Source organism: Aquarana catesbeiana, linkage group LG01, assembly GCF_042186555.1.
Source record: "Aquarana catesbeiana isolate 2022-GZ linkage group LG01, ASM4218655v1, whole genome shotgun sequence".
Taxonomy (NCBI): Eukaryota; Metazoa; Chordata; class Amphibia; order Anura; family Ranidae; genus Aquarana; species Aquarana catesbeiana.
The window spans coordinates 14,301,214-14,327,493 of NC_133324.1; positions in this window are offsets into that span (position 1 = coordinate 14,301,214).

Sequence of the window (26,280 nt, forward strand, 5' to 3'; positions counted from 1 at the left end):
TGCTGAAAGTATCTACTCTTCTCTGCTGCTGATAACCAAGCCGAGTTATATATTGCTTGTACCTCCCTCCAGGATTCTTGATTAGATTTTGATGGGTCTCTTATTAAAACCCGTTCCCTTTCTTTCAGTTCTTCCTGTACCTTGTTCTCCCATTCCCTGGAACGTGTTTTAATGCCCGCAATTTCTTTAATAAGACATCCCCTCAAGAATGCCTTAAGTGTATCCCATACTACCATAGCGCTTGCGGACCCCCTATTGAATTGCAGGAACTCCCGGAGCGCCTCTCTTGTATTATCTACTTGCGAAAACAAAGATAACCAGTAGGGGTTCACCTTCCATAATGGTCGCCCCAGCTTTCCAGTGGTGCCCAACCGTACCCAGAATGGGGAGTGGTCGGATAATAAGCGTGGCTCATACGCTGAGTCCTCTACTAGCTGCAGGAGTGCCTCATTCCCTAAGCCCAGGTCGATACGGGAGAGGCCATCATGTGTTGCAGAGTAACATGAATAGCATCTATCCTCTTCGTGCCTCTCTCTCCATACATCCCGGAGTCCTATTTCCGTAAGTAGGGCTGCAAAAGCAGTCCTGCCAGTTGTCTGTCTCGTAATTCTAGGTGTCAAAGACATTCTATCCTGGGAATTATCTAAAATGTTATTATAGTCACCTAGTGCTAGCACCGGGACATCCCGGTGTGAGGCTATAAATTGTGATAGACATCCAAGAGGAACTGATGAGAATGGTGGGGGTATGTATATTGATGCGATAATACACATTAGTCCATTAATTTTACATAGCAAAAAAACAAATTTTCCTTCCTTGTCCACCCTCTGTTCTATGCATTCAAAGGAGACATCAGAGGAGACCCCTATACTAACTCCTCTTGAGTGTGAAGTGTACATGGAGTGGAACTGAGTCGGGTATCTCCTTGAGCGCAATAGGTGGACAGAGTCGGGACACAAATGTGTTTCTTGTAAACAGATTATCTGAGGTTTCATTTTATCAAAATATCTAAACATTGCCCTTCTCTTGTCTCTATCCCTCAACCCTCTCACATTCCATGACATTAAGAGTAAACCCTTTCTTTTCCCTTTTTCCTTACCCGTATAAGGGATCATACCAATTCAAATAATTATAAAGCAAGAGACAACAACATGAGCAAGGAATGAAAGTACAATTGTCCCTCAGAGTTTTACCTACCCCTTGGGTCCCCTCAGTGAGTGGTGCATAACCGTCAACCTTCCTCCTAATCCCATTACCATCCGTGGTATAACGTGAGAGGTATTTGTGTATGAGTTTATATTTGTGATGTTTTTCATTGTTTAATTGAGTTGTGCCTTTCCCACCCACCCCTCCCCAGCCTCCCCCACCCCCCTCCCCGCTCCGCCCCCCCTCCCACCCCCTACCCTCCTGTCTCCCCCACCCCCTCTCCCACCCGCCACCCACCTTCCCTCCCTGCCCAACTGGGCCTACCCTAGGGGCTATGTTCCTGACCTCCCACTTACTCTCATTCCCCAAACTGCACTGGCATACCTTGCCGGTGCCATACATTACAATACCCCCTTACCCCAGGGGTCCCTATCCCACCCCCTCCCCCCCTCCCTGACCAAATTGGTGCTATTCATGTGTTCTAATTTTTTATACTTATAAATAAAACAGTTTATCGTGGCAGCTCAGTGTATTCTAAAAAGTGAATATCCAACTTTTACTAATTTATAATCCTATTCCTTCAACCTTATTGGTGCTGTTCATGTGTTTTAATTTTTTGTGTTCGTATGAGAAATAATCTGTCGTGTCCTAACGTTTACTACTTTATATTCTGTCCCTATACCACTTTCTCATTTCTACTTGTTATTTATTATTTACTTATTTCTTTAATGTGTTACTTATTGTTTCACCCTCCCCTCTTCTCTCCCCCCTCCCTAGTACCTCAAAGGGACAACGTAATAAAAAAAAAAAAAGAAAAAAAAAACAGGAGACCCAAGAGAGCAAGCAACCCCTATCTATTTAGTCTCTAGTCTCTCTTCTCCTTCAAACAGATGAAGATTTTATAAAAAAAAATTATTTCAGGGAAGCATGGGCGGAGCCGACCGAGACAGACATGTCAGACAGACTTGCACCTGATTGGGTAAGCTTTGTGGAAAATTAGTGCAACTGCACCTGCAAAGTGCACAGTCTTCAAACTGCTCTTCTGAAGACGTTACGTAGTGAAGAAATGTGTCAAGTTGGTGCATAGGTTTCCAAGCAGGTGGAACGCACGCTGGAGTCCAGTGGCCCACGGCTTCCTTTTTTGTTCTAATAGGAAGCCAATGTTTTAAAACTCTCATGTATATACAGTACATCAGTAACTGATATTTTAAAATAAACCTGAAGCATTTTACACTATGAGAAGCCTGTCCTTCTCTTTCTTTCTCATCTACAAATAATTTTGCTATTGGAGCCATTGGCAACACTACCATGAGGAAAGAATGGTGGAGAGCAGTTTGGAGGATATCCCTGGTCTCTGGATGACCACTAAGCAAATTTGACTCCTCTTTCTTATACAACAAGAGGGTCATCTCCATTTGGTGAGTGGGGATCTATATCACACATGTGGTGGAGTGGTGGCACTAATGTGGATACCGTAGCTGAAGATAGCACAAGACACTTTAATAAAGCCAAAAGGACTTGTCACATTGTGGTTAATTTCTGAGAATTGCATATTTAGACTATATAACCTTTATTATCAACATTTGATACCATTTGCAATTATGTTTTTTGTGTAAGAATTGCATGTGGGCACTGCAGTGCACTATATATATATATATATATATATATATATATATATATATATATATATATATATATATAAAATGTTTTTCATTTATTTTTACATTTTATTTCATTTGCATTTGCAAGCTCTGTTCACACACACACAGAGCTAACACTCCTGTGGGTCACTTTGAGCATCACATAACTTAATTGGTTTTGAACAGCAGCTGCAATTATTTGCACTGGTGGCGCGAGTGTGTTTCTATATATCAAAGTGTACAGTCTATTTGCCTTTAGTTAATTCACCCCATTGTCTCTAATAAAGAGAAACAAGCATTATTTTTACAGGAGATAATGCCAAAATTCAGCGAAAGGGGTATCCCCAGAAATAGAGAAAAGAGTAATTGAGGGAAACCTATACAGGGGGGCACAACATAAAAGATTAACCAGTTCCGGACTGCCCATCGCATATATATACTGCGGCAGAGCGGCCCCACTGCGCAAAGTCACATACAAGTACATGATTCGTACCCACAGATCTGGGGCACGCGCGCACCCACCCACCAGCCGTCACTGGTTTATGGCCTGGACCCGCTGATCGGTTCTGGCGAGTCAGCGAACCTCCTGAAAGTGATGACATCTCTCCTCCTGGAGCCCTTTTTAGTTCCAGTAAGCGAAAATATCAGATCGATCAGTGAGTACACAAGCACTACACTGTCACCAGGGCATATAGGCACATATTTCACCCCCTTATCACCCCAAGTTAGCCCTTTCACTCCCTGTCACAGTGTCACCAAGTACAGTGTTCATATTTTTTACTGATCACTGTATTGGTGTCACTTGTTAGGGCAGTTAGTGGTAGTTAGCGGTAGTTCCAGATAGATTTAGAGTACCCCATATATTCCCAAATAAATGTTTAACCCCTTGATCATCCCCAGTTAAAGGCTTTGTAAAGGCAGAAGGTTTTTTTATCTTAATGCATTATATGCATTAAGATAAAAAAACCTTCGATGTGTAGCAGCCTCTCCAGTACCCCAGTACCCCCTAATTACTTACCTGAGCCCCTTCTCCCTACAGCAATGTCAAGGCACTCCTCCTGATTGGCTGAGACACAGCAGCAGTGCCATTGGCTCCCACAGCTGTCAATCAAAATCGGTCAGCCAATCAGGGAAGAGAGGGGGTGGAGCCGGGCAGGGCTTCTGTGCCTGAATGGATACACGGAGCTCCGATTCAACTCGGGTGCTCCCTGTAGCAAGCTACTAGCTGAGGGGGCACCCACCAGAGGGATGGGCCAGGAGAGCAGAAGAGGGACTCAAGAAGAGGAGGATCGGAGCTGCTCTGTGCAAATCCAACTGCACAGAGGAGGTAAGTATAATCAGTATATAATATTAACCTTTTCACTCCCTGTCACAGTGTCATTAGTATAGTGTACAGATTTGTTTTTCTGATCACTGTATTAGTGTCACGAGTGACACTAGTTAGCTAGTTAGTATTAGTTAGTGTCAGCATCAGTTAGCGTCATTCCCAGACAGCATTAGAATTTAACCCTTTGATTGCCAGTAACACTAACACACACACTATATATGTTCATTACTACAATAGTGTCGGCATGAATTAATATCTTTGATCTGATCAGAACTATATTAGCGTCCCCAATAGCATAGTGTTCCCAAAAATGTGGCGTTCACTCCCCGACACCCGGCAGCACCTGTGTTTAGCCCCTCCGCCCAGCCCACTCAAGTGCAGTACCAGAAGATCACTGCCACTTCCAATACACAGTACACAAAGCTGCAACATTTAGCCAGTCATACCTGATCTCTGCTAGCACTAGCAGTTAACTTTTTTGTAGCAGTTCAAACAGTTCTCTGACAACCAGGTGCTTTTTTACCTGTGAGTCAGTCACACTAGGTACCTGTAAATTTAGTGGCAAAAGGTACACTAGTGAAGAGGCCTACACGGTACGGAACATGATGGATAAGAGCGCAGGGGAAGCCTCACTGTCAGATTCAGGCTCAGTATTTGAACCTGTAGGGAGCGGCACACTGAGAGATAGCTCTGACAATGGAGTAGTGGTCCCTGCTAAGGTCAGGTGTACCCGACCCATTCTTCTGTTGCTGAGGTGCTACAACCGCATGATACTCGTATGCAGCAGTGTCGGTACTAGTGCCACTCAACCTTTTGGTGAACTGGCGAGCACCAGTACACCCTGGTCATAGACAAACCAGCACTGCAGTAAGGCTTGGTGACGTGGCGAGTCTCATAAGTGTAGTTCAAGCTGGTGCATTGGCTAGCACAAGTAGTGACCCGCAGCCACCAAGAATTCAAACACAGGCCCAAAAAGCCCATAGTGCCCTTCCCACTGCGCTTGTAAGTCCTGTTTGGCAGCCCACAGATTTAACGCCCCTTGAATTTTTTGAGCTGTTTTTCACAGAGGATCTGTACAGATCTATTGTGAACTAAAGCAATGCACATGCTGGACAATTCATCACCACAAATCCAAATTCGACCCGAATTTAAGACCTTTCTGAGCCTATCCCTCAACATGGGCATTACTAAAAACGTGGTGTCCCCAACTCCCCAGACTAAACAGGGAGCAGCGGCAAGATTGTTTGGGACTTTATATCACCCTTATTCAAAAAGGGGTACCATTAATATGTGGACAATTTTTATTCAAGCGTGCCACTTTTTAGATACCTCTTTCAATTAGGAATTGGTGTATGCGGCACCATGCGATCTAATCACTGGGGCTTCCCTCAGCGGCTTGTAAATGCCCAACTTAGCTAGGGGGAGAGAGCCTGCTTGAAGTCTAAAAATTACTTTCAGTGAGATGGAAGGACAAACTAAACAATTTTGTTCTGTCTTTCATTCAGCCAGATATGGCAGTCCAAATTACTATGGTGATTGGTGTTGTTAAGAAGTCCCTCTGTGTCTATGACTACAACCATAAAATGGGAGGGATGGACTTCAATGACCAGATGATGGGGCCATACTTAGTTGCCCGTAGGGCCAGATGCTGGTACCAAAAATTGTCTGTATAAATATTCCAATTGGCTCTGTTCAACGCTTATGTGCTATACAAATCATCAGGAAAAAGTGGATCCTTAATAAAATTCCAGGAAGAGATCATCACAGCCCTTCTGTATCCAGACGGTGCTGTGGCCCAACTTCCCAATACAAATGCAGTGAGCAGGCTGCATGAGAGGCATTTCCTGGATGTCCTCCCTGGTACCCCTACCATAAGAGCACCTAAAACAGATGTTGTGTCTGTAGCAAGTGAGGATACATGCGTGACACCTGCTAGTTTTTTCCCTCCTGTCCTGGCAAATCTGGGGACTGTTTCCTTTGCTACCACACACTAGTGAAGTATTAGCATAGGGTACACCACCACACAGTCCTAGGGCACACTGTCACACAGGGTCTCGAAAGATGAGATGGCTATCGCATTTTGAGAGACCCAAACCTGGAATGTTTATAGTTACATTAAAAGTGTAAACAAAAAATAAAAAATAAATAAAAAAGCATAAAAAACAAAAAAAGCCAAAAATAGTTGTCCTTTTATTGTTCTTACTGTTGTATTGTTTTATTGTTAACCAGTTTTTGCTTTTCAGGTCTGTCATTCTAATGTTTTACTGTACTGTTACCGTAATTTATTGTTAACCAGTGTTTTACGCCATTCAGTTGCAGCACAGATTTGTTTACTTTGACAGCAACAGGGTTTGCTTTTACAATACGTAAATCAGTGACTACAGCGCTTTAGGAGGTGATTTCACCACTGCTGTTAAAAAAAGAGCAGATATGGCGAATAGGGATGAGCTTCGAGTTCGAGTTGAACTCATGTTCGACTCGAACATTGGCTGTTCGCAAGTTCGCCGAACAGCGAACAATTTGGGGTGTTCGCGGCAAATTCGAATGCTGCAGAACACCCTTTAAAAGTCTATGGGAGAAATCAAAAGTGCTAATTTTAAAGGCTTATATGCAAGTTATTGTCATAAAAAGTGTTTGGGGACCCAGGTCCTGCCCCAGGGGACATGGACCAATGCAAAAAAAAGTTTTAAAAACGGATGTTTTTTCAGGAGCAGTGATTTTAACAATGCTTAAAGTCAAACAATAAAAGTGTAATATCCCTTTAAATTTCGTACCTGGGGGGTGTCTATAGTATGCCTGTAAAGGGGCGCATGTTTCCCGTGTTTAAAACAGTCTGACAGCAAAATGACATTTTGAAGGAAAAAACTCATTTAAAACTACCCGCGGCTATTGCATTGCCGACAATACACATAGAAGTTCATTGATAAAAACGGCATGGGAATTCCCCACAGGGAAACCCCGAACCAAAATTTAAAAAAAAAATGACGTGGGAGACCCCCTAAATTCCACACCAGGCCCTTCAAGTCTGGTATGGATTTTAAGGGGAACCCCGGCCAAAATTTAAAAAAAAATGACGTGGGGTTCCCCCTAAATTCCATACCAGATGTTTCAGGTATGGTATGGATTTTAAGGGGAACCCCGCGCCAAAAAAAAAAAAAAAACGGCGTGGGGTCCCCCCAAAAATCCATACCAGACCCTTATCCGAGCATGCAACCTGGCAGGCCGCAGGAAAAGAGGGGGGGGACGAGAGTGCGGCCCCCCCTCCTGAACCGTACAAGGCCACATGCCCTCAACATTGGGAGGGTGCTTTGGGGTAGCCAACCAAAACACCTTGTCCCCATGTTGATGAGGACAAGGGCCTCATTCCCACAACCCTTGCCGGTGGTTGTGGGGGTCTGCGGGCGGGGGGCTTATCGGAATCTGGAAGCCCCCTTTAACAAGGGGACCCCCAGATCCCGGCCCCCCCTGTGTGAAATGGTAAGGGGGTACTTACCCCCTTACCATTTCACTAAAAAACTGTCAAAAATTTTAAAAATGACAAGAGACAGTTTTTGACAATTCCTTTATTTAAATGCTTCTTCTTTCTTCTATCTTCCTTCATCTTCTTCTTCTGGTTCTTCTGGCTCTTCTGGTTCTTCCTCCGGCGTTCTCATCCAGCATCTCCTCCGCGGCGTCTTCTATCTTCTTCTCCTCGGGCCGCTCCGCACCCATGGCATGGGGGGAGGCTCCCGCTCTTCTCTTCATCTTCTTCTTCATCCTCTTCTCTTCATCTTCTTCATCTTCTTCTTCATCTTCTTCTCTTCTTCTTCTCTTCTTCTCTTCTTCATTTTCTTCTCCGGCCGCTCCGCATCCATGCTGGCATGGAGGGAGGCTCCCGCTGTGTGACGGCGTCTACTCGTCTGACGGTTCTTAAATAACGGGGGCGGGGCCACCCTCTGACGCACGGGACATGACGGGACTTCCCTGTGGAATTCCCCGTGACGTCACAGGGAAGTCCCGTCAAGTCACCGTGCGTCAGAGGGGGGCGGGGTCACCGGGTGGCCCCGCCCCCCATTATTTAAGAACCGTCAGACGAGTAGACGCCGTCACACAGCGGGAGCCTCCCTCCATGCCAGCATGGATGCGGAGCGGCCCGGAGAAGAAAATGAAGAAGAGAAGAAGGAAGAAGAGAAGAGGATGAAGAAGAAGATGAAGAGAAGAGCGGGAGCCTCCCTCCATGCCATGGGTGCAGAGCGGCCCGAGGAGAAGAAGATAGAAGATGCCGCGGAGGAGATGCTGGACAAGAACACCGGAGGAAGAACCAGAAGAGCCAGAAGAACCAGAAGAACCAGAAGAACCAGAAGAAAAAGAAGATGAAGGAAGATAGAAGAAAGAAGAAGCATTTAAATAAAGGAATTGTCAAAAACTGTCTCTTGTCATTTTTAACATTTTTGACAGTTTTTTAGTGAAATGGTAGGGGTAAGTATCCCCTTACCATTTCACCCAGGGGGTGGCGGGATCTGTGGGTCCCCTTGTTAAAGGGGGCTTCCAGATTCCGATAAGCCCCTCGCCCGCAGACCCCCACAACCACCGGCCAGGGTTGTGGGGATGAGGCCCTTGTCCTCATCAACATGGGGACAAGGTGTTTTGGGGGGCTACCCCAAAGCACCCTCCCAATGTTGAGGGCATGTGGCCTGGTACGGTTCAGGAGGGGGGGCGCACTCTCATCCCCCCTCTTTTCCTGCGGCCTGCCAGGTTGCGTGCTCGGATAAGGGTCTGGAATGGATTTTTGCGGGGACCCCACGCCGTTTTTTTTTGGCACAGGGTTCCCCTTAAAATCCATACCAGACCTGAAGGGCCTGGTATGGAATTTAGGGTGTCTCCCACGTCATTTTTTTTTTTTAATTTTGGTTCGGGGGTTTCCCTGTGGGGAATTCCCATGCCGTTTTTATCAATGAACTTCTATGTGTATTGTCGGCAATGCAATAGCCGCGGGTAGTTTTAAATGGAATTTTTCCTTCAAAATGTAATTTTGCTGTCAGACTGTTCTAAACACGGTATGAAATTTAAAGGGATATTACACTTTTATTGTTTGACTTTAAGCATTATTAAAATCACTGCTCCTGAAAAAACGGCCGTTTTTAAAACTTTTTTTTGCATTAATCCATGTCCCCTAGGGCAGGACCCGGGTCCCCAAACAGTTTTTATGACAATAACTTGCATATAAGCCTTTAAAATTAGCACTTTTGATTATTCATGTTCGTGTCCCATAGACTTTAACGGTGTTCGCGTGTTCGAGCGAACTTTTTTCCTGTTCGCATGTTCTGGTGCGAACCGAACAGGGGGGTGTTCGGCTCATCCCTAATGGCGAAGCACGGGGGCTGGGGTGGACATAGGGGCGGATTGCCCCTATGCTTTGCCATATAGTTTTTACTTTTCTTTGGCACAGATTGCAATAAAAAAGTTTGTTTTTTTGAGTTAATGTTTTATTGATACTGTGATTTATTCATAACATTGTTTGCTTTGCAGGTACGCCATTCAGCTGCAGCACTGATTTATTTTGACAGCAACAGGGTTTGGTCTCACGATATGTAAATCCATGACTCCAGCACTGTAGGAGGTGATTTTACCACCACAGTTAAAAAAAAGCATATAGTCCGAAGCATAGGCGCATTGCCCCTATGCTTCAGCATACATTTTTATTCACTTTTCTTGGCAGAGATTTCTTCATCCACATCGATAAATGTGAGTTTAGGAATCTGTTAGGTTCTTTTTTTTGTTCAGCCCATGGGCTGAACAAAAAATAGAGCAGTGCATGTATGCCCATCATTAGAAGTGAGTTTATGCAGGGCGGTATTCTAATGATGGCCATACCACCAATCAATAGATGTGAATAGAGAAATATGTTTGTTCTCTTTGTTTGTTCAGCCCACAGGCTGCATGAAAAAAACAACATTGTGCCCAACAAGGACCAGCGACGTACTGGTAAGTTGTTGGACTTTGTGTGCGTATACCAGAATTATGTCTGCAGGTTTAGGTATCATCTTGGTATCTTTTTTTTTTTCTGTCCCACCAGGGAACCCGAGAATGCAGCCGGTGGTTCTTTCAGCTGACCATAGAGCTGATCGGAGACCAGAATGGTTTCAATCATCTCTATGGCCTAAGAAACCAGACGCTACGAGCATTTCATGACTTTGGTTTCGCTGGATATAAACAGCGCCATTGGGAAATTGTGAAAGCATCTTATTACACCAATCTTGGTGTGGTCACATGCTTTAGGGGCTGAGGAAAATAGACCCCACATTTTTCAAAAAAGAGTACCTGTCACTGCCTATTGCTGTCATAGGGGATATTTACATTCCCTGTGATAACAATAAAAATGATAAAAAAAATTTAAAAAATGAAAGGGACAGTTTAAAAAGAAAATAAAAAATAAAAATAAATAAGTAAAAAAAAATTAATTAAAGCTCTCCCGTCCCCCCGTGCTCGTGCACAAAGGCAAATGCAAGCATCAGTGTTGTGTCCTATGTAAACAGCAATTGCACCATGCATGTGAGGTATCACCATGAATGTCAGATCGAGGTCAGAAATTCTAGCAGTAGATATCCTCTGTAAATCTAAAGTGGTAACCTGTAAAGGCTTTTAAAGGCTTTTAAAAATGTATGTAGTTTGTCGCCACTGCATTGTTGTGCACAATTTTAAAGCATGTTGTGTTTGGTATCTATGTACTCGGCATATGATCATATTTTATATTTTACCAACAATTTGGGCAATATAGTGTGTTTTTGTGCATTAAAATTAAAAAAAAGTGTTATCTTTTTTCCAAAACAAATGTGTTTGAAAAATCGCTGTGCAAATACTGTGTGAAAAAAATTGCAACACCCACCATTTTAATCTGTAGGGCCTCTTTTAAAAAAAAAATCTATAATGTTTGGGGGTTCAAAGTAATTTTCTAACAAAAAAAATATTTTTTTATGTAAACAAAAAGTGTCAGAAAGGACTTGGTCTTTAAGTGGTCAGAAGAGTGGGTGATGTGTGGCATAAGTTTCTAATGTTGGGCATAAAATGCCAAGACAGTTCAAACCCCTCCAAATGACCCATTTTTGGAAAGTAGATACCCCAAACTATTTGCTGAGAGGCATGTTAAGTCCATGGATTTTTTATATTTTGCCACAAGTTTCAGGAAAATTATTTTTTTTCTGCAAAAAAAGGCATCCTGGGCTACACAGTAATGGCCGCCATTGCCTGAGCCAAAAATGCACCATATCATGGCTGGCAAGCTACACAAACATGACCGCTGGCCATAGGAAGTCATCAGGCACTAGGGAAAAGGATACCGGCTACGGAAAAATGGCCGCCGGCCATAGGAAGTCCTCAGGCACTAGGGAAGAGGATGCCGGCTACGGCAAAATGGCCACTGGCCGTGCTACATGAGTCTACCACAGATGCAGGAGAACCCTGTAGCCTCCTAGGAAGAGAGCGAGAGAGAGAGAGTATCTGGGCACCAGACCCAGTGCCTCCCCCCGGTAAGCACAACACCTAGGCAGTGCACACCCCCAACCCACCAGTATTCAACCCTGTCCCCAGGACCCACCACAGGCACACTACCTCATATTGAGAGGGGAGGGGAAGAGGGGGAAGAGGGGGGTTACCAAGGGACCTCCAGGGCTAGGAATATAGGGTGCAGGGATAGAGGGGACCCACAGGACCGACTAACCCGGGAGGGGCCCGCGTCCTCTACAAAAAACCCCCTAAGGGGAGGGGGGAATGTTACTCACCATACCAGGACCAAGAGGGCATCACTTCTGACAGAACCCCCTCGCCACCGAAGTGGGGGGGCTGTCGGCCATGAGGGATGCTGCGACTTGAGCCGAGACCCAGTCGTATGTGACCTCGCAAGACATTTAACTCGCAGGGTCAGCCCCTGTCCAGTGGGGCTATGTCGTGGCCGACCTAGTGCATAGCTTCAGTCTGCACACGCTCGCTGGCCAGACTGGGGTGACCACTGGATCGAATGTCCAGCCCATCGCCCAGCCCAGCAGTTGATTGTAGATCGCACCAGAAAATTCCAGGAAGAAAAAAAAAAAATAAATACAAATTGCCAGGACAAGAGATCGCAACAGGGAACTAGGTCCTTACTCCTGACTAGGCAGAAAAAAAACTGAAGGCCTGTGGCAGAGAGGGGGTGTATATCACCTAGGACAGCCCATGGGCGTAGCCAAGTGGGCAGCCCTAGTCTGCCTAGTGTCCTACTCCTGTAGGGGGCGATATAACTTTATGGTTCTGAATAAAGAAGGCTGTGTCTGTCAATGAATGAAAGAGAAATTATATATTGCTTATACATGGCATGGGTATATGTGGAATTACACCCCAAATTTTGCTGCTTCTCCTGAGTATGGGGATACCCTGCGGCCCCCCCACCCCAAAGCACCTTGTCCCCATGTTGATGAGGACAAGGGCCTCTTCCCGACAACCCTGGCCGTTGGTTGTCGGGGTGTGCAGGTGGAGGGCTTATCAGAATCCAGGAGCCCCCTTTAATAAGGGGGCCCCCAGATCCCAGCCCCCCACCCTATGTGAATGAGTATGGGGTACATCGTACCCCTACCCATTCACCTGGGGGAAAAAGTGTCAATAAAAAAAACACACTACACAGGTTTTTAAAATAATTTATTAGGCAGCTCCGAGGGTCTTCTTCCGACTTCTCCACTCTCTCAGGCCTCTTCTCCCGGTGTCCAGTTCTTCTCCTGCTCTCCGGCCTCTTCTCCCGGTGTCCGGTTCTTTTCCCGCTCTCTGGATCTTCTGCCGGGCTTCTCCGCTATCTTCTGCTCTTTTGTCACTCTTTTTCTAGCAGTGGCCCAGTCTTCTCCGCTGTCTTGTTCCTTCTTCTCTTCTTCCAATGTTGGAACGACGCTCTCTCCTGCTGTAATGCTGTGTGAGCGGTGCACAATGACTTATATAGGCATGGTGCGTGGTCACCGGGTGATGTCACGCGGTGACCCCGCCCCGTATGACGTGACAGTCCCGGGGCATGATGGGACTGTGATGTCATAAGGGGGCGGGGTCACCGGGTGACATCACCCGGTGACCACGCCCCATGCCTATATAAGTCATTGCGCACCGCTCACACAGCATTACAGCGGTAGAGAGCGTCGTGTCAACATCGGAAAAAGAGAAGAAGGAACAAGATGGCAGAGACGCAGGGCGTCCCCCTGCCCCAAAGTGCCCACCCCCCATGTTGAGGGCATGCGGCCTGGTATGGTTCAGCTCGCTCATCCCCACCCCCTTTCCTGACCGTCCAGGCTGCGTGCTCGTAAAAGGGTCTGGTATGGATTTTGGGGGGACCCCCTTGCCGTTTTTTCGGCGTAGGGGGTTCCCCTTAAAATCCATACCAGACCTAAGGGCCTGGTATGCCCCTGGGGGGAACCCATGAGGGTTTTTTATTTAAAATTTGGCACGGTGTTCCCCCTCATGATTGATACTAGACAGCTGTCAGCGCTGCCTGTCGCTCATCCCAAAAGGAAAAAACAGTTTTCCTTTCCCGATGAGCAAGCCAGTGTGACATGCACAGTACCCTGTCGCCGTGAACCAGTGCGATGGGATCGCTCTGGAAACATTCTCACGGTCAGGTACTGTATACTCTTTTTGATTTTTTTTTTACCCAAGTCATGTGGCTGAATACATTTTGGCCTAAATTTATGACTAAAATTTAGTTTATTTATTTGTATTATTATTTATTGAATTTATTTTTGTTATAACAAAAAGTAGAAAATATATTTTTCTTCAAAATTTTCAGCCTTTTTTCGATTATATCGCAAAAAATAATAATCTCAGAGGTGATCAAATACCACCAAAAGAAAGCTCTATTTGTGTGAAAAATAGGACCCAAGTTTAATTTTGTGTACAGCATTGCATGATGGCACAATTACCAGTTAAAGCAGCGCAGTGCCAAATTGTAAAAAGGGGGTAAAAGCTTCCAGGGGCTGAAGTGGTTAAAAAGCAGATTGACAGTAACGAAATTATAATCTGATTAATGCACTGCCATGCAGAGATGAAAAAATTAAAAAAATAAGAAATAATAATCTCTCCCTACACAGCTGTAACTAACAACACTAATAATATAGCTGATAATATAGCTGCTCTGAGGACACCATTTTATTGATAGGTAATCCATTCTTTCATACATTCCTTGTGCACTGCATTATAGGTTTTTCCCTATTTTGGTGGCTAATAGGGATGGGCCAAACACCCCCCTGTTCTTTTTGCAGCAGAACTGGGGAAATCTTCTAACCCAAATGGCGAATCCCATTGAAGTCTATGTGAGCCGAACAGGAAAAATCAAAATGCCCAATTTTAAGGCTTTTATGCAAGTAATTGGCCATAAAAGGGGTATGAGGGTCTGGGTACTGCCCTCGGGGACATGTATCAATAATAATAAAAAAAAAAACAATTGTTTTTTTTTTCCAGGAGCAGTGATATTAATGATGCTTAAAGTGCAACAATAAAGATGAAAAATTCCCCTGACGGAGGCTCCTTACCTAGTGATCAGCTGTGACCAATCACATCTGATCACAGCGTGAACCAGGAAGTGCTGGGAAATGGCTTTCCTCGGTTCGCGATGACAGAACAATGCCAATCAGTGCCCATCAACTGCCAGTCAGTGCCCCATCAGGAACGTCTGTCAGTGCCCATCAAAGTGCCAATCAGTGCCCATAAAAGTGCCAATCAGTGCCCCATCAGTAACGCATGTCAGTGCCCTTCAGATGCCCATCAGTAATGCCTGTGAATACCTCCTCATCAGTGCTGCCTATCAGTGCCACCTATCAGTGCCTATCAGTGCCACCTATCAGTGCCTATCAGTGCCACCTATCAGGACCCATCAGTGCCAACCATTAGTGCCCATCAGTGCTGCCTGTCAGTGCACAGTGCCATCTACCAGTGCCAATCAGTACTGCATATCAGTGCTGCATATCAGTGCTGCCTATCAGTGCCCAATAGTGCTGCATATCAGTGCCGCCTATCAGTGCCCATCAATTCTACATATTAGTGCCGCCTCATCAGTGCCCATCAGTGCTGCCTATTAGTGCCCATTAACTCTACATATTAGTGCCGCCTCATCAGTACCCATCAGTGCCACCTTATCAGTGCCAGAGCTTGTGTACAGTGTTGCATGACTGCACAATTGTCATTCAAAGTGTGACAGTGCTCAAAGCTGAAAATTGTCCTGGGCAGGAAGGTGTATAAGTGTCAAAGGGCCTGGTATGGATCAGGGAGGAATCCCATGCAGTTTTTTCTTTCTTTTTTTACTGACTCTTTTTTTCCTAGCTGTCAGTGGGGAAACCCATTGACAGCTGATCACTCATCGGTTGTTAAGGATGCCGCAGCCGGCTTCCTGGACCAGCTCCTAAACAACCAGCTTACACTACGCCCTGATTGGGCAAAGCTTTGCCCAATCAGGGTGCAGAATGCACTGTGCAAATTCAGGTGTTTGTTGAATGTCTGAATAGGCAAATGTTTGGCCCAAACTCATGATCGGGCCGAACCAATCGCCCATCCCTAGTGGTGAACCTGCAAACTTTTCAGCCAAACGTTTATGAATCATAAACTTTATGACTCCTACAGATTCACCACAAATCTATGGTGCCAAATCTCATCCCTGCACCAGTATTTATATAATAATAATAATAATAATAATAATAATAATAATAATAATACACATGACATTCTTGACCATCAAATTTCTCATTTTTACTGTTTCATGTACAATATGTCATAATGGTAATTTTATCATTTTCATTTTCTACGGTGCTGACAAAGATGGATTCTGTGTATTTTATGTTTGGCCTTTTTTTTCCCACTCTATAATCAGATTCATATTCCTGTCTATCAGTAATAAATAACAGAATTATTCTTTATAAACCTGACACTCTCACAGCCTTCAGCTGAGCCATGAAGTCAGTGTCAGGATCCTGGGCTGATGTCAGTGATAATGAAGTCAGGAGAAGATGAAGAAGTCATTGGAGTCTATCAGAGACTCGGCCATGTTGTCTTCAGATATCTACTTAGAATATTGTGGTTGTTGTCTTTGTGTTTGACCCCCTGCATATCTGACACCCAGAACTCTGCTCACCGCTGTGATATGACTATGAGGAAATATACATTTGAGTACAAGTATTCTCAGGATGGAGACATCATTATAGGAGGGATATTCTCTGTACATTCTGCAGTGTCACGGTGGCGACAGAAAGGAAGTTTTATGAAACATCTCATGTGTTCAGCGTAAGTGAAATATGAAGAGCAAATCTTCCAATCTGATCTACAGAGCTGTGTCTTTAGGAGATATGTGTGATAATGTGCAGGACTCATTCAGTCTGTTACACTGCATTTATATCAAATCAAAGTATATCCTTAACCACTTCAGCCCCAGAAGGATTTATTAGATTGTAAGCTCTTCTGAGCAGGGCCCTCTTAATCCTCATGTATTGTATTGTATTATAACTGTATTGTCTCCCTTTTATATTGTAAAGAGCTGCATAAACTGTTGGCGCTATATAAATCCTGTATAATAATAATAATAATAATAATAATTTACCCCCTTGCTGACCAGGCCCTTTTTTTGCGATATGGCACTGCGTCACTTTAATAGACAATTCCACATGTGACGTTGTACTCAAACAAAATTGATGTCTTTTTTTCCCACAAATAGGCTGGATTCACACCTGTGGCAGTTTTAGTGCTTTTTGCATTTTGCAAATTTGCACTACAGTCCATTTAACATTGTTTCCTATGGAACACGATCTGTAGTGCAAATCTGCAAAATGCAAAAAGCACAAAAAATGCATAGGTGTGAATCCAGCCATAGAGCTTTCTTTTGGTGGTATTTGATCACATCTGCGGTTTTTATTTTTTGTGCTATTAACCAAAAAACAGCAACAATTTTGAAAAAACAGAATATTTTGTACTTTTTGCTATAATAAATATCCCCCCAAAAATATAAAAAAACGAATTTCTTCCTCAGTTTAGGCCAATATGTATTCTTCTACATATTTTTGGTAAAAAATGCACTATGTGTATATTGATTGGTTTGCGCAAAAGTTATTGCATCTACAAAATAGGGGATACATTTATGGAATTTTTTATTATTATTTTATGGCAGCGATCTGCGATTTTTATTGTGACTATGACATTTTAGCGGACAGATTGACACTTTTGACGCTATTTTGGGACCATTGACATTTATACAGCGATCAGTGCTATAAAAATGCACTGATTACTGTGTAAATGTCACTGGCAGGAAAGGGGTTAAGCACTAGGGGGGGGATGGGCTCACTAGAATATGACAGAGATCGCTGCTCTCGATCACTGTGGAGCCGCCAATGACATAGGGGTACGTCATTTTGCGCACCCGTTCCACTTTGCCAACGTGTATCGGTGTGAGCCAGTCGGCAAGTGGTTAAAATATGTTCATGAAAACCACGTAGGGCCCATTCCCATTCAAGGGTTCTATTGCCGGGTGTTAATGTCCACATTCATTGACCCTTTTTTAAGGCAGCACACCACAGAGCATGGTATGTGTATTATGGTGCCTAGAGGTGTGTTGTGATCTACTGTACAATGTATTGGGGGGCAATTCACAATGAATGACACCGTATTACACTGCCCATAGAGAAGGTGCTTTGCCATGCATTGTTATGTGTTACCACGATGCACAAGTGTGAATGGGACCTTAAATGACTTTGGCTCTTAATGGCCCCAAACCTTTTTTTTCTTAGTTTTAGAATGGTGAAAGATAAAGAATCCCTGTCAGGTTTTTACTGCTATCAAAATATCACTGCAAATTGCAGTGGCCAGTTCCTATGCCTTTTGTTTGAGAATGGTTTGCTTATTAGCGCTAGAAATGGACAGAACAAAAAGAAAAAAAAAAAAAAACAAGATTCACCCCTATAGACTTCAATAAGGTTTGCTGACAGATCACAAAATTCAAAAGATTTGAGAAACTTCAAAAACTAAACCCAGGAAGATTGTCTTATCTCTGGTCCTGACTGTCTCCTACGGCATGTCTGTAGGCTCCAACCAGTCCTATAACAAGTTTGTAGTCTGTGAATCTTTCCTCTAGTAAGTCTGCATTCTCTGACCTTCCTCTGTAGCATTACATATACTGAATATAATGTGCGGCTACTTGGTGATATCAGGGGCTACAGATGAAGTCCTCTATACCTCGTAAATTTCCAACCACTGCTATAACTCGTGTAAGTGCAGGAATGATTGAATTTCACTATGTGGTTCACAGAGCAATGCACACGGCCACCAATCCCACCTTAGATCTGTAGTTGAAATGTGTTATACATTTTGCCATAAAGAATTTCTGCTTGAATCCTTGTACTGTAGACCAATGAAAAACGATCCATTTTCTGCAGTGTTTACCGGAGAGAATACAGACATCTCCTGTCTTTTATATTTGCTATTGATGAGATAAACAGCAGTCCAGATATTCTGCCCAACGTAACTCTGGGATACCATGTGTATGATTCTTGTGGACATGTGAATAAAGCTATAAAAGACGTTCTACAGATATTGTCTGGACATACAAAGGAAGCTCCAAATTATTCCTGTATGGAGGGGGGTGCCCTGGCTGGTTTCATTGGAGATCTCAATTCTGGCACCACTCTCCAAATGGCACAGCTGCTGAATCTATATGGTTACACCCAGGTAAGAAAAGCAGAATTTCCTATATTACATAGTGTTAGGGCAGCTATTTGTCCTTTGGTGAGGTGGGACGATATGAAACAAAAAGTCCTTGTGACAAAGTGTCTTTAGGATGACATTGTTCTAAAAAAAGAAGGCAGCGTTGTGTAGGGATGGGCCAATGGTTCAGTCCAATCTTTGGCTGATATGGCATATGAACAAATGCCTGAACTTTTACCCATTCAGCCCTCTGTTGCTCATATGGAGAATTAATATTTCAGGAAGCTAGGAACCGCCAGCGGCACCAATGTCATTGGCTTATACAGCCGTTAATCCTTGGCCAAGGCCATATTTGGTCAATGATGTCATTGCTATCCCTTCCCTGTTATTTGTGCTGGGCCTGTTGGGTTTTTCTTGTTTTTTTTTAATAAATAACTTGTCAAACATTTGGGTGTCTTTATCTCTAGGTTACTTTTTTTGTGAATGAGTAGGAATACTATGTTCTTCTTACTCATTCACATAGGGGAGTTGGTATCTGGAGGCCCCCTTATTTTTTAAGGGGGCTTCCAGATCCCAATACTCCTCCTTCCTGTAGATCCCCACAGCCACTGGGCCAGGATTGTGGAAAGAAGGACTATCTATCAGAGGATCTTGAAGTTTGTATTGTTAATGAATTATTGTATTATGTTTTATTTAATTGAGCAGTTGAGGAGATTACTGTGCACATGGTGGTGGTATGGATATATTGGAGATGTGGAAGCACTGTATAATTCTAGCATGTATACTGTATACACTATATAAAGTATCAATCCTTGTAGGTCTGAATCTTATATGTACTTTAGTTGCTATCAAAGTAGTTTTTGAGGATTGATACAATTTTTGTATACAGTGCAAGGAAGGTATTGAAAAGACCAATCAAAGTAGATGGAAGCGTGTTTTTTTTTTTTGTCTATAACTTGAAAAAAATATTTTTTCCAAGACAGTTTGACATGTTTATTCCAAAAATGCATTTGTATATTACTTTGTTGTCTGAAGAAAGGATAGACAGGCCCATGGTGGAAATGTAAAAAATGCTCTGCTCCATAAAGGATATACAGGTTCAGGAGCTGAGCTGGTAATTGTGTTTATACTCGGTTGTCCACCTCCAGCTAAATCCAAAATCAGTCTTGCAGTGGGAGTGTCTGTCCAGTAAATTGATGATCAGGAGACCCCTAGGAAGGATTACAGGAGGAAGAACTCTTAGAGGGGAATTTATCAAAACTGGAGCAGTCAGAATCTGGGGCAGTTGTGTATGACAACCAATCAGCTTCTACCTTTCATCTTCAAAGCTTAACTGAACAAACTGAAGATAGAGGCTGATTGGTTACTCCATATTCTGTCTGCTCTAGTTCTGAAAAATTCCCCCCTTAATGTCAAATTATCAGCTTTCACTGATGGCTGTAATCATTTATGAAATAATAAATGCACTCTTGGATATATATCTGATCTGGTGAAACAAAAACACCATTAAAATCTGCTTATAGAGCTATAATAGACAGGTCAGACAACATATTTGTTACTCTCTAAAAAAAGCATTAAAACAGGTTTTCTTCTGTTCATTTGGATATTAAGACTATTTTATTTCTAGATTAGTTATGGAGCCAGAGATACTTTACTGAGTGATAGAAAGATGTATCCAAACTTTTTCCGGACAGTTCCAGATGATGAGATGCAATATGTGGCCATAGCAAAGTTACTGGAAAGGTTGAAGTGGAACTGGGTCGGGATCCTTACATCTGATGATGAATACGGAGAGAGGGAGATCCGACAACTCAGCAAACATTTATCTAATCATGGAATTTGTATTGAATTCAAGATTCTGGTGTCTATAAAGAATTATAATAAAATTCCTGCAGAGCTGCAGACCTCAACTACGGAAGTTCTTATTATTTGTGGCTCAGTTAGTCTGACTTATTACAAGTTTTTTTATAATAATGTCCCTTATTACACGAAGAAAACATTTATTATACCAGATTCTTGGTCAATGAGTGAAATGTTTTTTATTCTCAGTAACTGCAGCTTGGTGTTTACATTCCCCCATCTCTACATAAAGGAATTGCTGGAATATTTGTATAATATTTATCCATCCAGCCGCCCAAATGACCCCCTGATAGAGGATATTTTCATAACTGAATGTAGATGCTTTTCAAAAAACCAAATGAAAAATTTCCTTATTCCAATCACATTTAGACATCCTCTTAGGAACTGCAGTTTGGAGACACATACACTTGATTTATATTTTCCTGATGAGAAAACATCCTATAGAGTGTATATTGCAGTCTACATTTTGGCTCAAGCATTACATGACATGGATTTCTCTTTTAAAATAAATAACAAAAAATCTGAAATAAATCCACACACACTAAAGTATAAGGTGAGAGCGTCCAATGAAAGTTTACTTGTATCTTTTTATACTCGGTCAGTTCAGTACTGGAACACAATGTGCCCAGACACGTCTTTTACCACACAAAAATTATGCCCAATTTAGGTTTGTGTTTAGTTTACCGTTGTTAACCCTTTCACTTCTGGGGCTGTTTTTTATTTTTGCACAAAGGTTTCAAAAATAATTTTAGGCCTGAAGATTATGTAAAACCCCCAAACAGTATATTTTCTGAAAGCACAGACCCCGCAGAAACAATGCTTGTAGTTTACATTTTTTTCTGTCACATGATATTAGTGTAATGGTTTACCAAATGTAATATTTTGTTCTCAGTAAAATATACACTAAGTTACTGTAATGTTAGAGCATATAAATGTAATATATTACCAACTTGTTAGGTAAAATACAAAAAAAAGGTTGTAATGAGTAAATAGGGATGTGTGAACCACGCCTGGACAATGTGTGTGATGTTATTACTGCTGCTGTTGGAATTGCAATTGAACTGGTAAATTTCTGGTGATGGTGCATCACAAGGGAATGAAGCTTGTTTATGTCTGCCAATAGGGTAGAGAATAGGGTGGGGGTGGGGTGCCACTTGTTTTGTTCCTCTTTAATGTTATTGAGGCTGGGACCTCTTCAATCTGCTTTCTCCTCTGGCTCTTAACAGACGCTTGCATTTGTATTAGAATGCCTTTCGTGAAGGCCTTGTATGTGGCCCATAATGTAGTGTCAGAATGTTTATACTGAAATAATAAAATAGTATTGTAATCATGAAAATATGCCAATCTTTGATTTGGGAGATTTACAATTTTCTACCAATACCAACAAGAAATTCAAGTTCATTTATCCGTGCTATTTTGAAGACAAGTGATACAAATGACGTTGCTTAAAAATATATATATTTATTAACTAAAAATACAGTGCAAAATAATATCAGGTATATTTTGTGATAAAACAAATAAATGGATATACTTCTACATATCAAAGATAAATGATGGTTCAGATAATATTCACAGTTCTCTTATTCAATTTCTTATAACAAAATACCACATTTCAATACTTAAATGATACTTGTACATTTTAAGCTTGGTAATTTGTGAATAGCCTTCCGTGACTTCACGGACTTGTGTAAACAAATATTGTTTACCTTAATACTATGATGTCATCTCTTCTCAAAACCAACAGACCTTCTTATTACACTCTTAAATGCACAAACAAAAATTGTTATATTGTGCACAGCTTGATAATTTTTAGATTTAGAATGAATCAGTGGTTTAACACATACCATAACCAATCCAATTCTAAAACTTTGAAGTCAGTATTATGAGATATTACAATATATATGTATCTCCCTTGGTTTAGAAGCAAAACAAATTCATACTGCAGTTAAAATTCATTTCACTCCAAAGATTAGTCAAGGATATGCTCAACCAAACTTCAATTACCTAAAAAGGTATACATTGGAAAGATTAATACTTTACCAGGTCTTTAAGAATTCTGTCAGTTTGAGAGGCAAAGTCCCAAAAGAGACTTCTTTCCACCTTTAGAGACAGACCCGTCCAGTCATCCTCAGAGCTCCTCCAGATCTTCCCATAGCTCCCCCTTTTTATCTCACCCCAAAAGTGGGTGTGGGTCTCATTACTATGTAATGGATGATGTCATATGATGATGGAGTTACCTATGTTACCTTGACAACCAAGACCAACGCCATTTTGAATAATTACCAATTTCAGCCTCCTAGGGGCAGTGTTACATCAGAAATGACTTTAAATGTGATTGACATGACCTTCTGACCTTGGCTTAGCAAAACATCACTAATTGTCTAATGGTTGACAATCAAGTGTCAATATCCCCAGCCGTCCTGGCGCTTCTTAAAATATATGTGTATGAGAAAATATACCCCACACAATTAACTAGGGTTGTAAATGCCATGAAAGTGTAGTCAGGATTCTTACGATAAGCCTTCCAGTTATTCATGAATGGTTTCCTAAATAAGATACCATATTTGCACCCTATTAATAATAATATATATATAGAAAACAGGTTTATATAATGTTACCTAATAAAGATACATTGTAAAGATGTATAAAAGAAACATTATTATTTAAAATATATCATTTGTGGATAAGCCCTTTTTGTTACGTAGTTTGTTCTTGAAAATACTATTTAGTTTTGCAAGCTGTGTAAGTTTGTACCAACTTCCCTTATCTATAAGTGTCAAAGACAAAAGATATATAACCTGGGATACTGGTATTTTTACACAGTCTCAAGACATAAAGCAACTTTTGCAACAATGCCTATTCATGGGCTATGAACTCTGATTCAACTTTAGAGCCAAAATGGCTCCTCTCATGTTCATTTGAAAAATATACAATATAAAGGCCTATATATATATGAATGTAAATTCTTTTAACCCCAAATGTTCTGACAGTAGGAATAGAAATGTCCGGAGAGAAATTTGTCTTGAAAAAGAGGTTATGGGCTTTTGCAATTAATTGGCAATGATTGGGTTTCACTAAAAGAGTGGCATCCAGTCTCCAGAGGTGGGAGTTTGGGTATATTAGTGTCTCCAAACACTATAGTTACAGGAGCATGGTCAGACCATGGTATTGTACTAATCTGTTAAGTAGTAATCAGCTGGAGGGAAAAAGTCAATTCTGGAATATGAGAGGTGGGAAGGTGAGTAGTAAGAGAAATTCTTCTCTGCTCCGTGTTGGCCTGTTCAGACGTCATACAAGTCATGGGTGTGTAGGAAATGATTGATGGTTTGGTGGACAGGTCTTTTACCTGTGAAAGAATCAAGAGCAGCATTTCCAATAGTGTTGAAGTCCCCTCCAATGATTAGTCTGCCACTTTTGACAGATAAGATTTTTGCAAAGAAGTTCTTGCAGAACTCAATTTTTTTAGAATTTGGGGCATAAACGTTGATGATAGTATGTCAAAATTGATTGATATCGCAGGTAAGGATGTGGAAGCAGCCTAGAGGAACTATGAGTTCAGATTGTAGTTGGAAGTGAATTGAGTCACAGATAGCTGTGAGAACCCCATTTTTCATGTGGGTGTTAGAGGCTGTGAATATATGGGGTAAGTGTTTCAAGGTGAGAGCAGGCATTTTGGCCATTGCAAAATGTATTTCCTGGATCAGGAGAATATCTGCATTGAGTGAGCAGGCCTCACCTGCAAGGGATGATCACTTGAAGGGTGAGTTGAGGCCTCACACATTGAGTGAAGTAAATTGAATCTCCATGTTGTTTCAAGAGCTTGAGAGGTCTTATTCGGTATGTGGACATTCTGGGATATGCTGGGTATTCTATAGGGTTTTAGTGGTGCAAAGGGCCAGACAGAGGAGCAGTCAGGATTTGTGGAGGTGGAGGCAATGTGGTATCAGGAGGTCCGGTAGGCTCATGGTAAATTGATCTAGTGGAGTAAGTATTCTAGAAGTAGGGTTCAGAGTGTTGAAGAAATAAAGATTGGTTTGGTGCATAGTTTGGAGAAGAGCAAGGGGACGGGTTTATAAAGGGCTTGCACAAAATGCAAGGGTGATGGGTAGCAAATAGGGATGAGCCGAACACTTCCCGATTCGGTTTGCACCAGAAACTGCGAACGGACCGAAAGTTCGCGCAAACTTTAGAACCCCATTAAAGTTTATGGGACTCAAACGTTCGAAATCAAAAGTGCTAATTTTAAAGGCTACTATGCATGGTATTGTCCAAAAAAGGGGACGGGTCCTGCCCCAGGGGACATGTATCAATGCAAAAAAAAACTTTTTTTAACATTTTAAAAACGGCCGTTTATTCAGGAGCAGTGATTTTAATGATGCTCAAAGTGAAAAAAAGTGAAATATTCCTTTAAATATCGTACCTGGGGGGTGTCTATAGTATGCGTGTAAAGTGGTGCATGTTTCCTGTGCTTAGAACAGTCCCTGCACAAAATGTCATTTTTAAAGGAATAAAGGTCATTTAAAACTGCTTGTGGCTTTAATGTAATGTCGGGTCCTGGCAATATGGATGAAAATCAGTGAGACAAATGGCATGGGTACCCTCCAGTCCATTACCAGGCCCTTTGGGTCTTGTATGGATATTTAGGGGAACCCCGCACCCAAATTAAAAAAAGGAAAGGCGTGGGGCCCCCAGGCCCTATATACTCTGAACAGCAGTATACAGGCGGTGCAAACAAGACAGGGACTGTAGGTTTGTTGTTGAGTAGAATCTGTTTGTAATTTTGAACTGGTACATTTTTAAAGTGTAGCTCCAGCCAAAAAATCTATTTTTAAGCTTTTTGGAAAACATAGGGAAGGGTTACACCCTTGTAACATTTGTTTTGCTCTCTGTGCACCTCTTCAGAAGATTTCACCTCACTTTCTGTCCCAATGACAAATGTTTTTTGAAAATGTGGGGGTTTTAGTGAAACAAGGATTGGTGATAAAGCATCAGTGGAGAGGAGACACGTTTTTCCCATATTAACTCTTACAGGAGAGAATTTCCCTTCCTAGGGGTAGATTTCATCTCACTTCCTGTTGTCTCCTTTCATTTGCAAGTAGGAGTCGTTTGTAAGTTAGATGTTTGAAAGTAGCAGCCTGCCCTATATACGCTGCAGAAATTGGGGCCTTAGGTGTTGGTGTTGCCACAACACTGTAAACCCTCACAGTTACTCTTGATGGGCGTAGGAACGGGCCATGCTGTGAAATGTTAGATCAAGAATTGTAATTACATGCCATTGTTGAACAGGGGCAGAGAAATTGGGCCTTTGGTGGTGGTGGTGGTGGTGTTGTCACAACACTGTAAGCCCTCACAGTTACTCTTGGTGGGCGCAAGAATGGGCCCTGCTGTGAAATATCAGATCAAGAATTGTAATTACATGTTCCTGTTGAACAGGGGCAGAAAAATTGGGCCTTAGGCACTGGTACCACAACACTGCAACCCCTCACAGATGCTATAGTTGGAGTGCAGGAATGAGCCCTGCTACAAAGTATTGCATCAAAAATTGTAATTACACGCCCCTGTTAAACAGGGGCTGAAAAATTGGGCCTTGGGCACTGGTGCTGGTGCCACAACACTGCAACCCCTCACAGATACTCTAGTTGCACC